This window comes from Equus przewalskii, chromosome 18 (genome assembly GCF_037783145.1).
Source record: "Equus przewalskii isolate Varuska chromosome 18, EquPr2, whole genome shotgun sequence".
NCBI lineage: Eukaryota > Metazoa > Chordata > Mammalia > Perissodactyla > Equidae > Equus > Equus przewalskii.
In genome coordinates, this window is record NC_091848.1 from 25,748,945 (window position 1) to 25,767,719 (window position 18,775).

At 38.2% G+C, this 18,775-nt stretch overlaps 1 pseudogene; it reads left to right on the forward strand.

The window, feature by feature from the left end:
- Positions 1 to 5,147: 5,147 nt before the first annotated feature.
- On the forward strand, positions 5,148 to 15,565 carry LOC139077073 (Y-box-binding protein 1 pseudogene; annotated as a pseudogene).
- Positions 15,566 to 18,775: the final 3,210 nt, after the last annotated feature.

Below are 18,775 nucleotides of genomic sequence, written 5' to 3' on the forward strand. Positions count from 1 at the left end.
TGAACTTTCATGATCAAGATTTTATGTACACATATGTTTTGAATTCTTTAGCATATACACATAAGAATGAAATTGCTGAGTGTTGAATTGTTCTTGTCCTCCAGTCCTGCCTGCCTCTGTTCTTACTCCATATTCCTGGCTTTGGTAACAGAACTTGTCTTGCTGAACTTATGACCTTGGCCCAGAGTCTGTAGCTTGTTTTAGAGTTTCCTTTTTCCCACAAAGGACACAGAGTTCCTCAGTTACTCTAGTTCCCCATCTCAGACTTACCTACCTCCACAGCTCCCAACAGCTCAGCCCTGGTCTACTTGCCCACTCAGCCCTGTCCCAGTTCCCATACTCCATGCTTTGGAGTATGACAATCCTCAGTTTGAATCCTGACTCAACCACTTAATAGCTCTGGGTAATCCTACCATTTCTTGAGGTCTTACCATCTGCCAGGCATTAGGCCAAGTGATTTACATACATGATCTCATTTAATCCTAATACTTCAGTGTTTTGACTGTTAGTATCATGACTATTTTTCAGATAAGTAAACTGAGACTCAGTTTAAATGACATGCTTGAGGTCAAGCAGCCATGGGCTCCACTGAAGCCTGCCCACCTTTCTAGAGCTGGGATATTGTCTTGTTCTCTTCCTATGAAAACTTGCTGGACCTATGGCTAACAAATATAGATGAAAAATGTTCAACAGCACTAGTAATAAAAAATTCAGAGTAAAATACAAAAGAGATATTTGTCCCCTAGCAAATTGTCAAAGATTTTAAGAGTCTTTGGTGCGGATGAAGGGAAGCAGACACTGGTGGACATGTACATTGATACAGTCATTTTTAGAGATCAGTTGCATTATATGTATTAAAAACCTTAATGATGTACTTATATTTTACTTCTGGAATTCCAAGTCAAAAATTTTATTCTAAGGAAATCTATGTGGACAAAGAATTAGCAATATCAATACGAAATGTATCTTTGAGCTTACAAAATATATAGATTCCACATTTATTTTTTAAAAAAAGGAAAGAAAAATAGATACAGTATGTGTAAATGTACACAAAAATACGCAGTAAAGCCACTAGAAGAGAATATACCAAAATACTGACTGTGGGTGTCTCTAACTGGTGGGATGAAGAATGCTTCTTTATTTTCTTCCTTTGCTTCTCTAAATTAAAAAATTTTAATAAGTATTACAATTTTGGAAAAAATATAATGCTATAGAGATAAATTTATCTTCTTTGCAACTGAAACAAGAATTCCTTTGTAGAGAGATGTCTAATTCTGTTGGAGAATCAGAGACACAGTCACTGACTAGTCTTCCCGAAACACTAGCCCAGGTGGACAAGTTGGACCTTGTCAGGAAATCCAAGAAGCCAAGCATGACCAGCCATTGAAGTGAAACTGTGGGGAGGGAGAGTTCTGTGAAATGTTGCTATTGCTACTGCATCTGTGGGTCTGCAGCGAAGCATCAGTGATAGGTCTGGGGCTGCTGTTGGTCAGCGGGCAGCATTTGGGAAGATGAGTTGTACATGAAATGGAGAAGAATGAGGACAAACAGGAACCTCGCAGGACCTCTGTATATGTCCTTCACTGTCTCTAATCCCTGTGTCTCATCAGTGATAAGTGGCTGCTAATTCATCTCCACCTACCAAATATTGTGCAGTTTCCTCTTTGGGTCAATTCTAACTGGGAACCATACGGGGAAGGGAATTCTAAGAATCATAGTTCCTAGTTTAATCATGTTGATAATAGCAGAATCTAGCACAGATTCATAGTCAATGTATAAAGAACACCTACAAAATAATAAGAAAACTGTAATACAACCCAGTTTAAAAATAAATGATGGGGGGGCTGGCCCCGTGGTCGAGTGGTTAAGTTCGCGTGCTCCGTTGCAGGTGGCCCAGTGTTTCGTTGGTTCGAATCCTGGGCGCGGACATGGCACTGCTCATCAAACCATGCTGAGGCAGCGTCCCTCATACCACAACTAGAAGGACCCACAACTAGAAGGACCCACAACGAAGAATATACAACTGTGTACCAGGGGGGCTTTGGGGAGAAAAAGGAAAAAATAAAATCTTTAAAAAATAAAAAAAATAATAATAATAAATGATGGGGCTGGCCTGATGGCACAGTGGTTAAGTGCACACGTTCTGCTTCAGCAGCCCGGGGTTCACCAGTTCAGATCCAGGTGCTGACCTACACACTACTCGTCAAGCCACACTGTGGCAGACATCCCATATATAAAGTGGAGGAAGATGGGCACGGATGTTAGCTCAGGGCCAGTCTTCCTCAGCAAAAAAGAGGAGGCTTGGTGGTGGACGTTAGCTCAGGGCTAATCTTCCTCAAAAAATAAAATAAAATAAAATAAAAATCTGGCAATGTTATTTTTTTAAAAAAAGAATGAAACATTGAAACAGACACTCTCAAAATGAGATATCCAAATGCCCAATAAGCATCAGGGGAATACAAATTGAAACCACAGTGGTCTACCACTATACACCCATTATAATACCAAATGTTGGTGAAAATATGGAGTAACTGGAATTCATGCCTTGCTAGTGGGAATGTACATTGGTTCAACTCTTTGGAAAACTGTTTTGTAAGACCTACTAAAGCTAAATACATGCATGTCTTATAACCCAATAAATCAATTCCTGCTTTTATACCCAAGTGAAATAAGTGCAAATGTCCACCAAAACACATATTCAAGAATGTTCTTTTTTTTAAAAAAAAGATTTTATTTTTCCTTCTTCTCCCGAAAGCCCCCCAGTACCTAGTTGTATATTTTTAGTTGTGGGTCCTTCTAGTTGTGGCAGGTGGGATGCTGCCTCAGTGTGGCCTAATGAGTGGTGCCCTGTCCGCACCCAAGATCCAAACCGGCGCAACCCTGGGCCACTGAAGCAGAACGCACGAACTTAACCACTTGGCTGGCCCCTCAAGAATATTCTTTGCAGCATTCATGATAGCTTCAAACCAGTAACAACTCACATATCCATCAAGAAGAGAATAGACAAATAAATTGTGGTGTAATAGATAAAATGGAATACTACACAGTAATGAAAAAGAATGAACTACAGTACATGCAACACCACCAATAAAATGAGCCAAAGAAGACAGATTCAGAGTACAAAAACGTGAAAACTAATCTATAGTAATGAGAGTGAGAATAGTGATAACCTCTGTGTTGAATAGGGAGAATCGTGGAGCCTTCCGGAGTGCAGGAAATGTTCTACATTGATCTAGATAGTAGTTACATGAGAGTGTACAAATGCACAAATTCATTGAAGTGTATACACTGAAGCTAAGTGTACTGTATGTTCTCTACGGTATGTATTTTATACCCAATAAAAAATAAAAAGGAATCTTTATCGGTAAAACATTCTAGGCAGCCACTACGAAGGGAACTGCCATCCTGGGCTAAGTTGGATTGTGGCTATGGGAGGAAGATGGAACTGTGTTGGAGTCCATCAAGATTTTCTATTAGGAAGATGTGTGGGGTTGGAGCAGGTAGAGTGAGTGAACTTTCAGGTGCTGGCAAGTGCTGTGATTATTTAGAGGGTGTTGTGTTGAATGTGGGTGCAGCGGGTATCCCCATGTCCACTCAGGGTTTGGATGGTCTGAAGTGTCTACTTGAATAATACCATTGCAGAACCCAACATAAAGGTGAGCTTACCCTGAGAAGACCACAGCTAGTTGTTCTGGTGGAACAGGCTACCCTGTTCTTGGTAGCTTTAGGAGCAGGCACCAGGCAGCTTTGGACTTTCGCAGGTGCACCTCCATCCCATGTCTGCTGGTTGTACTTTCTCGCTTAACCTAGAAGGCTAAAGTTGAAGGAGGATGGCTGCAAAGTTCCTGAACAGGGGCATTCTTGGGATAGGGTAGCTTATGCTTCCCCAAACTCTAACATAGATAGCATCTTCACTGAGGATGACAGCACTGGTGGTATTTATTGACTGCTATGTGGAGGGTGTGGAAGCAAACCTATCAAAGAAGAGGGCCCACCTAGGCTGCCAAGCTGAAGCCTCCAGGTTTATCACAGCTGCTCTAGGCAACAATATGCAGACTCTCCAGGACAGACAGTACTGGGCTCCCTGATATTATCTTTCCACACCTGTGAGGCATCCTTGATAATCAGCAATTCCTATTCCCTCTTGGGGCAAGTTGACTTTAGCTAAACCTGAGAAGAAACATGAGTGAGGCACCCAGGCTGGGATCTTTTTGTTCAGGATGAACATTAGTGTTGAGAGTATAAACTTGTCCTCAAGGAAGCTTGTTTGGTCAGATAGGGCAAAGATCCAGGTGGAAGTAAATTGACTCTTTTGTTTGTTTTAGTTCCTAAAACACTGTGACCAATCTTATATAAATGTCTTTCCTCTCCTGAAAGTTAGTGGGAGGTGGTTAGGATAGTGAGATTTTGGCAAAACTACAATCAGTAGCAGGAAACTTGGGCTCTATTTATGGCTTTAAATCCTGTGTTTTTCACTTAACTTTGTATTGTAAACATTTCCAACATTCTTCCAAAAAACCCTTTTGAATGGCTGCATAATCATCCATCATGAATGTGTAGCGCTTATTCAAACATGCCTCTATTATTGGATATTTTCATTGTTTCCAAATTTTTGGTATTATAAATAATTCTGTAATGAAAACCTTCTGATTTGGTAAAGGCAAATCTGTATTTGGGATTGATTCATAAGACAAATGGCCTCGTCAAAGGGTATGAGCATTTTAAATGTCTTGATACTGATTGCTTATCAAAAATGATGTGCCAATTTACCATCTGGGACAGATCATAAAGGGGCTGAGCCATTGTACCCTGGGCATTGGTGGCCTTCTGTGTCCTCCTATTAGGACAAAAGTTTTGAGCTGGAGCCCAGTGAGCATGACTGGGCTACTGACCTCGTTTCTCTTACCAGCTCCTTTACACAGGTCTGACCCTCTTCTGCATACCTTTAACTGCTGCCTCAAGTTTGGTTCTAACCCCGTGAATCTCCTGTAACCGTGGTACTCTACCCTCTACTCTAAGTATCCATCCTCATTGCCAAGATTCCTGCTTCTACACCCCAATGCCACATGGGATCATTGTATTTGATGGACCTACAATTCCAGTTATCCCACCTTCCTGGATATAGCAATTTGTACAGATGACTAACCATGTGCAAGCCAGACTCTCCCTCAGGTAAGTCCCTCCCTGCTAAAGCCCTGCTTATTTCCAGCTAATTTTTTAATTATTATTTATTTTTTTCCAGCTGATTTTTAAGAGCAAAGGTTATGGCATCAGATAGGTCTCAGTTCAAATGTATACTTTTCCAAGTCCTGGATATATGTCCTTGAATTTCATTTTCCTCATCCGTAAGCAGGGATAATAAGATGTAGTGATCTTTATTAGCTTTTTTGTATTTTTTTGCTAAAACAAGTATGTACAGGTACATCCATAGAAAAATGAAAACTGTTTTCAAAATAATATCTTTGCTTTAAATGAGGCCACAAAAGCCAACTAAAAAGTCAAGTCCTCTTGCTTTTTGCCTGTAGCAGTGTCAACTTAATTGGAATCATCCTGCTGATAAAAAAATTCTGATTGGCAGTTAAATATCTCTGATAAAAATAATTGGAAAAGAAAATTACTTAATATTTTGTTAGGTATTTGGTAGGTAAAAATAATTTTTACAGTATAAGCTCCATAGTAGAAAATAATAAAATTTAAAACTACCCTTGGTCTGTGTAAATCCAGTATTCCTCCAAGGCCCAGGATAAACTCCGTCGTACCCCTGAGATATTCTTAGGCAACATCTTACTTAATCATGTCTTGCATTGTTTTCTCATGTGTTTTGTGCATTCACATCTTGTGTCCCCAAGGTCATAAGCCATCTGTATTTATTACCCAAAGCCTAGGGACAGACTCAAAGCAGGTGCTCAGTTATTGAGCAGTGATAGCAGATAGCATAGTGCCAAACAGGCCCTTAATGCTCAATGTGCATGATGCTGGTGAGTTTACATTTATAGGAAAGGAGTAGGACGTTTGGGGAGAATTGACGTCCTCAGTATATTTAGCCTTCTAGTCCATGAACATAGGATGTTTCTCTATTTATTTAGGTTTTAAAAAATTTCTTTCATTAGCATTTTGTAATTTTTCTGTTATTAATTTTTATTTTAATTCCATTATGGTCAGAAAACGTCTCTTGTATGATTTCAATTCTTTTATGGTAGTTGATGGTGTTTGTAAGTTATAGGTTCTTGACGATTTTCTGTCTAATTATTCTGCTGATTATTGAGAGAGGAGTGTTGAAGGTTCCAACTATAATTATGGATTTGTCCACATCTTCTTTCTTTCTTTTTTTTTTTTGTGAGGAAGACTAGCCCTGAGCTAAATACTGCCAATCCTCCTCTTTTTGCTGAGGAAGACTGGCCCTGAGCTAACAGCCATGCCCATCTTCCTCTACTTTATATGTAGGATGCCTACCACAGCATCGCGTGCCAAGTGGTGCCATGTCCACACCTGGGATCCAAACTGGCAAACCCTGGGCCACCAAGAAGTGGAATGTGCAAACTTAACCGCTGTGTCACCAGGCTGGCCCCAGTCCACATCTTTTTTCAATTCTCTCAGTTTTCGCTTCTTTTATTTTGAAGCTGTCATTAAGTACATACACCTTTAGGATTGTCATGTCTTCTTGGTGAATTGGCTCATTTATTATTATGTAACATCCCTCTTTATTCCTAGCAAGTTTTGTTACTTTGAAGTATATTTTGTCTGATATTAAGGCAACCACTCCAGCTTTCTTTTGACTGCATTTGCATGGTACATCTTTTTCCATCCTTTTACTATTAATCTATCCATATCATTTCACTTGAAGTAAATTTACTTAAAGTAAATTTCTTGTACACAGCAAATAGTTGGGTCTTGTTATTTTGTTCAATCTGACAATCTCTGTCTTTTAATGAGTTTGTTTAGTTCCTTTACATATAGTATAGTTATTGATATATTTGGGTTTAGGGCTACCATTTTACTGCTTATTTTCTGTTTCTGCCCTCTTCTGTTCTTCTGTTTTCCCTTTCCTGCCTTTTCTTTTGTCTTTTTTTTTTTTTAAGGATTCCATTTTAATTTAATCCATTGGGTTTTTGGCCACATCCCTTGGTACAGTTTTTTTTTTAGTAGCTGCTCTAGGGATTATAATATACATACCTAACTTTTCACAATGTTCTTAAAATTAATATTTACCACTTCAAGCAGAATGGAGAAACTTTACTATCATATAAATCTTTATACTCTCCCCACTTTATGTTGTAGTTGTCATATTTAATACATTGAAAACCGACCAGACAATATTATAATTTTGATTTCAACTATCATCCATCCTTTAACAAAGAGGAGAAAATAGTCTACTATATCTACCCAGACTTACCATTTCTATCATTCTTCCTCCATTCCTCAAGTTTCAGATTTCCATCTAGTATCATATGCCTTACACCTGAAGAACTTTTGTTGGCATTTCTTTTAGAGAAAGTCTGCTGGAAAATTAGTTTCCTAAACTCTTAATTTTCTTTCACTAATAGATGGCTCTATTTCACCTTCATTCCCGAAGGGTATTTTGACTAGATATAGAATTATAGGTTGACAATTATTTTCTTTCAGCACATTAAATCTTTGTTCCAGTGTCTTCTGACCTCCATTGTTCCTGATAAGAAATCTGAAGTTATTCTAATCCTTATTTTCCTATATGTAATTCATTCTTTTTCTCTAGAAGCTTTCAAGATTTTTAATTTGTATCTTCCTTTCAAGAGTTTTATTATAATGTATCTGGGCATGAATATCTTTGAGTTTACCCTTCTGGGGTTGGTAGAGTTTCTTGAATCTGTACATATACGCTTTTCACCAAATTTGGTAAGTTTCTAGCCACTATTTCCTCAAATTTACTCTTGCAACTCAGTCTTTCTCCTCTCCTTCTGAGACACCAGTGATGCAAATGTTAGAAGTTTTTTGTGTTCTCCCACAGGTTCCCTGAGACTCTATTTATTTACACATCTTACCCAATGTTTTGTTTCTTTGTTGTTCAGGTTGCATAATTTCTACTGATCAAGTTCATTGACTCTTTCCTCTGTCATCTCCATTTTACTGTTGAACCCATCTGATGAATTTTTAATTTTGGTTATTGTATTTTTCAGTTCTGCAATTTCCATTGGGCTCTTTTTTTTTTTTTTGAGGAAGATTAGCCCTGAGCTAATGTCTGCTGCCAATCCTCCTCTTTTTGCTGAGGAAGACTGGCCCTGAGCTAACATCCATGCCTGTCTTCCTCTACTTTATATGTGGGACACCTGCCACAGCGTGGCTTGCCAAGTGATGCCATGTCCACACCTGGGATCCAAACTGGCGAACCCTGGGCCACTGAAGTGGAACATGAGAACTTAACCACTGCGCCACTGGGCTGGCCCCTGGGCTCATTTTTATAGCTTCTATTTCTCTGCTGAGATTTTCCATCCTTCCATTCATTTCAATAATGTTCATCTTACTCCTTGGAGCATGGTTATAATAGTTGCTTGAAAGCATTTATGTGATTCTAATAATATCTAGGTCATCTCAGAGTTGACTTTTATTGATTGTCTTTTCCCTGGTGAATTATTGAGATTCTCCTGATTCTTCTATTTTGAATAACCTTGGATTGTGTCCTATTTTTTAAAATTTTGTTTATTTATTTTTTATTGCAGTAACATTGGTTTGTAAAATTATATAAATTTCAGGTGTACATCAGTATATTTCGATTTCTGTGTAGATTACATCATGTTCAGCACCCAAAGTCTAATTACAGTCCATCACCACATACATGTACCTAATCACTCCTTTCACCCTCCTCCCTTCCCCCTTCTCTTCTGGTAACCACCAATCCAATCTGTTTGTTATTTGTTGTGTTTGTTTGTAGTTGTTTTTATCTTCTACTTATGAGTGAGAGCATACAGTATTTGACTTTCTTCCTCTGACTTTCGCTTTGCATAATACCCTCAAGGTCCATCAATGTTGTCAGAAATGGTTGGATCTCATTGTTTCTTATGGCTGAGTTGTATTCCATTGTGTATATATACCACATCTTTATCTCTTCCTCCCTTGATGGGGACCAAGGTTGCTTCCAAGTCCTGGCAATTGTGAATAATGCTGGAATGAACATAAGGGTGCATGTATCTTTACGCATTAGTGCTTTTGTGTTCTTTGGATAAACACCCAGCAGTGGAATAGCTGGATCATATGGTAGTTCTATTCTTAATTTTTTGAGGCATCTCCACACTGTTTTCCATAGTGATTGCACCAGTTTGTATTCCTACCAGCAGTGTATGAAAGTTCCCTTCTCTCAACACTCGCTCCAACACTTGTTGTTTCCTGTATTGTTAATTGTAGCCATTCTGACTGGAGTGAGGTGATAGCTCATTGTAGTTTTGATTTGCATTTCCCTGATAGTTAATGATGCTGAATATCCTTTCATGTGCCTGTTGACTATCAGTATGTCTTCTTTGGAGAAATGTCTGTTCAGATCTTTTGCCCCCTTTTTAATTGGGTTGTTAGGTTTTTTGCTGTTGAGATCTGTGAGTTCTTTATGTATTTTGGATATTAATCCCATATCAGATATATGGTTTGTAAATATTTTCTCCCAATTGTTATGTTGTCTTTTCATTTTGTTGATGGTTTCCTTTGCTGTGCAGAAGCTTTTTAATTTGATGTAGTCCCATTTGTTTATTTTTTCTATTGTTTTGCTTGCCCAGTGAGACAAGGTACTTGAAAATATGCTGATAAGACTGATGTCAAAGAGCATACTTGCCTATATTTTCTTCTAGAAGTTTCATGGTTTCAGGTCTTTTTTTTTTTTAAAGATTTTATTTTTCCTTTTTCTCCCCAAAGCCCCCTGGTACATAGTTGTGTATTTTTAGTTCTAAGTCCTTCTAGTTGTGGCATGTGGGATGCCGCCTCAGCATGGCTTGATGAGCAGTACCGTGTCTGCGCCCAGGATCCCTGGGCTGCCGAAGTAGAGTGTGTGAACTTAACCACTTGGCCACCGGGCTCACCCTCAAGGTATCAGGTCTTATCTTCAAGTCTTTAATCCATTTTGAGTTAATTTTTGTGCATAGTGTAAGATACTGGTCTAATTTCATTCTTCTGCATGTGGCTGTCCAATTTTCCCAACACCATTTATTGAAGAGACTTTCCTTTTTCCATTATTTGTTCTTGGCTCCTTTGTCAAAAATTAGCTGTCCATAGATGTGTGGGTTTATTTCTGGGCTCTCAATTCTGTTCCATTGATCTGTGTGTCTGTGTTCATGCCAGTAACATGCTGTTTTTGTTACTATTGCTTTGTAGTATATTTGGAAATCAGGGAGTGTGATACCTCCAGCTTTATTCTTTTTTCTCAGGATTCCTTTGGTATTCGGGGTCTTTTGTTGTTCCATATAAGTTTTAGGATTCTTTGTTCTATTTCTGTGAAAAATGTCATTGGAACTTTGATTGGAATTTCATTGAATCTGTGGATTGCTTTAGGAAGGATGGACATTTTAACTATGTTAATTCTTCCAATCCAAAAGCACGGAATATCTTTCCATTTCTTTGTGTCTTCTTCAGTTTCTTTCAACAATGTTTTATATTTTTCAGTATACGGATCTTTTACGTCTTTGGCTAAGTTTATTCCTAGGTATTTTATTCTTTTTGTTGCAATTGTAAATGGGGTTGTATTCTTAATTTCTCTTTCTGCTACTTTGTTGTTGGTGTATAAAAATGCAACAGATTTTTGTATGTTGATTTTGTATCCTGCAGCATTACTGTATTCATTTATTATTTCTAAAAGTTTTTTTAGTGGATTCTTTAAGAGATTTCTCTATATAAAATCATGTCATCTGCAAATAGTGACAGTTTCACTTCTTCTTTTCCAATTTGGACTCCTTTTATTTCTTTTTCTTTTCTGATTGCTCTGGCTAGGACTTCCAAGGCTATGTTAAATAAGAGTGGTGAAAGTGGGCATCCTTATCTGGTTCCTGTTCTTAGGAGGGTAGCTTTCAGTTTTTCTCCACTGAGAATATATTAGCTGTGGATTTGTCATATATGGCCCTTATTATGTTGAGGCACTTTCCTTCTATACCCATTTTATTCACAGTTTTTATCATAAATGGATGCTGTATCTTGTCAGATGCTTTCTTTACATGTACTGAGATGATCAAGTGATTTTTATTCTTCATTTTGTTAACGTGGTGTATCACGTTGATTGATTTGCGAATGTTGAACCATCCCTCCATCCCTGGAATAAATCTCACTTGATCATGATGTATGATCTTCTTAATGAATTATTGTATTCAATTTGCTAGTATCTTGTTGAGGATTTTTGCATCGATGTTCATCAGTGATATTGGCCTGTAATTTTCTTTTTTTGTGTTGTTCTTTTCTGGTTTTGGTATAAGGGTAATGTTCACTTCATAGAATGAGTGAAGCTTATTATTATTATTATTATTAGGAAGCTTCTCCTCCTCTTCAATTTTTTGGAAGAGTTTGAGAAGGATAGGTATTAAGACTTCTTTCAATGTTTGGTAGAATTCACCAGGGAAGCTGTCTCATCCTGGACTTCTATTTTTTGGGAGATTTTTTTATTAGTTTCAATCTCCTTACTGGTGATTGATCTATTCAAATTCTCTATTTCTTCTTGATTCAGTTTTGGAAGGTTGTATGATTCTAAGAATTTATCCATTTCTTCTAGATTATCCATTTTATTGGCATATAGCTTTTCATAGTCTCCTCTTATAATCTTTTGTATTTCTGAGGTGTCCATGTAATTTCACCTCTTTCATTTCTGATTTTATTTATTTGAACCTTCTCTTTTTCTTGGTGAGTCTAGCTAAAGGTTTGTCAATTTTGTTTATCTTTTCAAAGAACCAGCTCTTGGTTTCATTTATTTTTTCTATTGTTTTTTAGTCTCTATTTCATTTATTTCTCCTCTGATTTTTGTTATTTCCTTCCTTCTACTGATTTTTGGCTTTGTTTGTTCTTCTTTTTCCAGTTTCTTTAAGTGGACTGTTATATTGTTTATTTGAGATTTTTCTTGTTTGTTGAGGTAGGCCTATGTTGCTATAAACTTCCCTCTCAGAACTGCATTTGCTGTATCCCATAAATTTTGGCATGTCATATTTTCATTTTCATTTGTCTCCAGATATATTTTTGATTTCTCCTTTGATTTCTTCATTGACCCAATCAATGTTCAGTAGCATTTTGTTTAATCTCCACATATTTGTGGCTTTTCTGATTTTATTCCTGTAGTTGATTTCTAGTTTCATACCACTGTGGTCAGAAAAGATGCTTGGTATTATTTCAGTCTTCTTAAACTTATTGAGATTTGTTTTGTGGCCCAATATGTGATCAATCCTGGAGACTGTTCCATGTGAATTTGAAAAGAATGTGTATTCTGCAGTTTTTGGATGGAATGTTTTGTATGTATCTACTAAGTCTTCTGGTCTGTGTTGTTTAAGGCCAGTGTCTTCTTATTGATCTTCTGTTTGGATGATCTATCCATTGGTGTAAGTGGAGTGTTAAAGTCCCCTACTATTATTGTGTTACTGTCTATTTCTCCTTTTATGTCTGTTAACAATTGCTTTATATATTTAGGTGCTCCTATGTTGGGTGCATAGATATTTACAAGTGTCATATCCTCTTGTTGGATTGTTCCCTTTATCATTATGTAGTGCCCTTCTTTGTCTCTTGTAGAGTTTTTGTTTTAAAGTCTGTTTTGTCTGATATAAGTGTTGCTACCCCAGCTGTCTTTTCATTGCCATTTACACGGAGTATCTTTTTCCATCCCTTCACTTTCAGTTTTTGAGTGTCTTTAGGTATGAAATATGTCTCTTGTATGCAGCATATATATGGGTCTTGTTTTTTCATCCAATCAGCCACCCTATGCTTTTTGATTGGACCATTTAGTCCATCGACATTTAAAGTAGCTATTGGTAAGTATGTACTTACTGCCATTTTGTTACTTTCTTTCTGGGTGTTTTACTAGTTCTCTGTTTCTTTCTTCTTCTCTTGCTCTCTTCCCTTCTGGTTTAATGGCTCTCTTTAGTATTATGTTTGGGGTCCTTTCCCTTAATTTTTTGTGTATTTATTATCGGTTTCTGGTTTGTGATTACCATGAGGTTGATATTTAATAACCTATGTATATAGCAATCTATATTGAGTTGATAGTCTCTTTAGTTTGCCCTCTTTCTAAAAGCTCTACTCTTTTGCTCCTGTTATATGAATTTTATGTTTTTGATATGTAACCTAACCTCTTTTTGTGTGTGTGTATATCCATTATCCTCTCATCATGTAAATAGGTAACTTTAGTATTTTTGTCTTTGACCTTCATATTCCCTTCATAGGTGCTTGATCTGCTACCTTTGCTATATTTTTTGCCTTAACCAGTGATTTTATTGCTTTTTTTTTTTTTTGATAATTTTCTTATTCTTACAGCTTGGATATAAGCTAAGGAGTTCATGCAGAACTTTTGTTGAGTTTCCTCCTTTGTACATTCTCCCTGCATTCTCTACCTCTCAGGGACCCCTCTTTCTGGTACCCTGACTATAAAGCTGATCCTTTATTCTCCTGGCTCTGTCATCTACTTCCCATAACTGATTTTGCCTCTGGGACAAAGGAATGGGAGGATGAATAGAGAAAAAAGCAACAGAAATTTCTACACTCTCTCTTTCTTCAGACCTTAGTTCCTCCAGATTTTGGTTGTCCCACATGACTCCCACTTCCCTCACTACCACTATCACAGAATTGTAACTCAAGACTGGGGCTTGCCTGAGGGCTTTGGCAGGAAAGAGAGAAAAGAAAAAGAAGGATATTTTCCCTACTCTCTATGACCTGTAGAGGCCCTAATTCCATTCTTTGAACCAGAAAGAGAGGGATTCTCTTAGAGTTCTCTGTCTATACCTGGTGCACAGTTCTGGAATTTAGATTGCCTTTGAATTCAGGCTGGTAGATACAGGAGGAGAAAACCTGGGGAACTTATTGCTAGGTTAGTAGTCCTGGTTTCCTGCCCTAATTTTTTGCTATCCTTCGCTTTTCAGTGCCCTTAGTTACTCTATGCATTCCCTCTGGGGTTTTTAGTTGTATTCAGTGGGAGAGCTGGGAGAGTGTGCTTACCCCATCTTAACCAGAACCCAAAGTTTTATGCTTTCTTCTAGAAGTTTTATAGCTGTATCTTTTACATTATTCTATGATTCAGCTTGAATTAATTTTTGTATTGAAGGGGGTAAAAGTCAAAGTTCAGTTTTGCCATATAGGTAACCAATTGTGCCAGCACCATTTGTTGAAAAGACTTTGGAGTTGGATCGGTAGTGGAGCAGAGATCAGAACTCAGAGAGCCCTGAGCAGCCCCACCAACCCCGCCGGCCTAGTTACCATCACACCCCAGGAAGAGCGCAGCTGCCGCAGCCGGCCCCAATCACCATCACTGCAACTGTGAGCAGCAAGGCCGAGACCCAGCAGCCGCCCGCCGCCCCAGCCCTCAGCGCTGCCAGCACCAAGCCTGGCACCACCGGCAGCAGCGGCGCCTGCCGGCGGGGAGAAGGTGATCGCAAGGAAGGTTTTGGGAACAGTAAAACGGTTCAAGGTAAGAAACGGATATGGTTTCATCCACAGGAATGATACCAAGAAAGATGTATTTGTACACCAGACTGCCATAAAGAAGAATAACCCCAGGAAGTACCTTCGCAGTGTAGGAGATGGAGAGACTGTGGAGTTTGATGTTGTTGAAGGGGAAAAGGGTGTGGAGGCCACAAATGTTACCGGCCCTGGTGAAGTTCCAGGGCAAGGCGGTAAATATGCAGCAGACTGTAACCATTATAGACACTACCCACGTCGCAGGGGTCCTCCACGCAATTACCAGCAGAATTACCAGAATACTGAGAGCAGGGAAAAGAATGAGGGATCCGAGAGCATCCCCGAAGGCCAGGCCCAACAGCACCGGCCCTACCGCAGGCGGCAGTTCCCACCTTACTACACACGGAGACCCTATGGGCTTCGAGCACAGTATTCCAACCCTCCTGTGCAAGGAGAAGTGATGGAGGGTGCTGACAGCCAGGGTGCAGGAGAACAAGGTAGACCAGTGAGGCAGAATACATATCGGGTTTATAGACCACGATTCTGCAGGGGCCCTCCTTGCTAAAGACAGCCTAGAGAGGACAGCAACGAAGAAGATAAGGAAAATCAAGGAGATGAGACCCAAGGTCAGCAGCCACCTCAACGTTGGTACCACCGCAACTTCAATTACGAAGCAGACGCCCAGAAAACCCTAAGCTGCAAGATGGCAAAGAGACAAAGCAGCCTATCCGCTAATTGAAAATTTGTCTGCTCCGGAGGTTGAGCAGGACGGGGCTGAGTAAATGCCTGCTTACCATCTCTACCATCATCCGGTTTAGTCATCCAACAAGAGGAAATGAATATGAAATTCTAGCAGTAAGAAATGGAGCAAAAGATTGGAGCTGAAGACCTTAAGTGTTTGCTTTTTGCCTGTTAGCCAGATAACTAGAACTATCTGCATTATCTATGCAGCGTGGGGTTTTTATTATTTTCACCTAAAGATTCTTTTTGGTAATGACAAATGTGTGTGTGTGTGTGTGTGTGTGTTTAAAAAGCCTGGTTTTTCTCAATACACCTTTAAAGGTTTTTAAATTGTTTCGTATCTGGCCAAGTTGAGATTTTTAAGAACCTCATTTTTAATTTATAATAAAATTTACAACTTGATTTTTTCAATGAAGTCAAACTGCAAGCACCTGTTAATAAAGGTCTTAAATAATTCATTAAAAAAAAAGACTTTGTTTCCCCATTACATTCCTTTGATGCCTTGGTAAAAAACCAGTTGTTCTTGTAAGAGTGGATCTATTTCTGGACTACGTTCTTTCCTACTGACCTTTTTTTTTCTTTAATGTCAATACCACGTTATCAGTGATTACTGCAGTCTCATAGTATATCTTGAAATCAGGAAGAATAAGTCCACTAACTTTGTTCTTCTTTATCAAGATTATATTGGCTACTCTAGGTCCTTTATATTTGCATATAAATTTTAGAATCAAGTTTCCAATTTCTACAAAAAAAACTTTTTCATGGAGAATTGACAACTTAACTTTTGTTCTTTCAATCCATGAACATGGCTAGCTTTTTAGCTATACACATTCTTTGTTTTATATTGTTAGTAGTTACTCTGGGATTTATAGTGTTTAACTTATCATACTCTACCTTAAAATAATACAAATTCACTTATAATTTAAGAAACTTATAATAGTATATTTTCATTCCCCTCCTCCTTTGTGCTCTTGTTTACACACATTTTACTTCTAAATTCATAATAAACCTGGTAATACATTGTTATTTTGTTTCTTCACATAATTATCTTTTCAAGAAATTAGGAAATGAGGAAAACAGTCTTTTATATTTACCACTTCTAGTACTCTTTATTTCTTATTCCTTCATTTATTCATTCATGCTTCAACCTGGCATCATTTTCTTTCCCTGAAGAGCTCTACTTAAAATTTCTTAAAGAGCATGTCTACCGGCAATGAATTCTGAGATTTGTTTATTGGAAATGCCTCTGTTGCAGCTTCGTTTTTGAAGGATATTTTTGCTTGATATAGACTCTAGTTGGACAGCTTTTCTTTTTCTTATACCGTGTTAAATGATTGCTGCATTTTGTTCTGACTTCCATTATTTCTGATGAGAAGCCAGAGATTATTCTTTTTATTATATCTCTATATAATGCATATTTTTTCCTCTGACTGCTTTTAAGATTTTTTTTCCATAAATTTTCAGAAATTTGATTATGATGTTCTTCACTCTGTTTTCCTTTATATTTATCCTTCTTGGGGTTCTTTGAGTTTCTTGATCTGTGGGTTTATATTTTGGAAATTTTGAAAAAATTTTGACGTTGTTCAAGTACCATATTGAAACCATTATTCAAATATTTCTCCCTCAGTCTCTCTCAACTCTCCTTCTGGTGCTTGAATTTCACATATACAAGATGGCCTGATATTGTCCAATAGATCACTGGGCCTTTGTTGACAATTTTCTGGGCTTTTTTCCTCTGTGTGCTTCAATTTAGGTAATTTCTATTGCCATATCCTCATTTTCATTGCTCTTTCTTCTCAGTGTCTCTGACTGTTTTTATACCTATCCAGTAAAATTTTCAATTCATGTATTTTATGTTTGGATTCCAGAATTTTTATTTGATTCTTTTTTTCACTTTCTATTTTTATATTGAGATTTCCTCTTTCTTTCTTGTGTTCATCTTGTTCTTAAAATAGTTTAACATGTTTATAATATTGTTTTAAAGTCCTTGTTGATAATAACATCATTTCCATCATTTTGAGGTGTATTTCTGTTGGCTAATTTTTCTCCCAGTTATGGATCATATTTTCCTGCTTCTTCACATATCTAGGAATTTTTTATTATATGCTGGACATTTTGGATTTTGGATTTTGTTCTGTTAGGGAGTTAATTTACTTGAGAATTAGCTTAACCCTTTTGAGACCTGTTTTTCAGTTTTGTTAGGGTGGGACTAGAGAAATCTTTACTCTAGGGCTAGATTAGACCTTCTAAGATGGGATCTTTCTTTTTTTTTTTTTTTTTTTGGAGGAAGATTAGCCCTCAGCTAACTACTGCCAGTCCTCCTCTTTTTGCTGAGGAAGCCTGGCTCTGAGCTAACATCCGTGCCCATCTTCCTCTAGTTTATACGTGGGACGCCTACCACAGCATGGCTGCCAAGCAGTGCCATGTCCGCACCCGGGATCCGAACCAGCGAACCCCGGGCCGCCGAGAAGCGGAACGTGCGAACTTAACCACTGCGCCACCGGGCCGGCCCCAAGATGGGATCTTTCTGAGGTCTCCATCAAGACATCATTTTTTGTAACATATTTCCACTTTCGCTGGTTTAAACCTGAACATCTCCTAGCCCTGGATGAGATTCCGTTGTTATTTAGGTCACAGCCAACTGATAGTTATTATTTTCCCAGCCTCTTGGAGTCTTGTCCTGTGCATGCACAGTTTAGTATTTGGTGAAAGACTCAAGAGGGTCCCTATGCAGATTTCTAGAGCAGCTCATCTCCTTGGCATTTCTACTTTATCTTTGGTAGTCTGCTCCACAAATTCCAGATAACTAAGTAGCCCTGAACTCTGATTTTTGTCTTGTTTTTTTTTTTTTTTTAAAGATTTTATTTTTTCTTTCTTCTCCCAAAGTCCCCTGGTACATGGTTGTGTATTTTTAGTTGTGGGTTCTTCTAGTTGTGGCATGTGGGATGCCACCTCAGCATGGCTTGATGAGTGGTGCCATGTCCGCACCCAGGATTCGAACTGGTGAAACCCTGGGCTGCCAAAGCAGAGTGTGTGAACTTAACCACTCGGCCACGGGGCTGCCCCCGATTTTTGTCTTGTTAAGTCAGGGAGACTTCTATGCTCTGTTTAGGCTACCCCTCCTTAGACCACAGTCCAGAAATTGACTCCAGATAGAAAGTCAGGGCTTTTGAGGCTCACATTTTTTCCCATTCTCTCAAGAATCACAGTCCCATATTGCCTGTTATGCAACATCTGAAAACAGTTATTTCATGTATTTTGTCTACTTTTATGGTCATTTACAATGAGAAAGCTGTATGAATATCAGTTTCTATCATGGCTAGAAACACAAATCCTTGTGTCTCAGCTGATTTTATATTTTTAATTTTTGGAGGTGATGGAAATGTTCTAAGTCGTGATTTTAGTGATGGTTACATGACTATATACTTGTCACAACTCATTCACA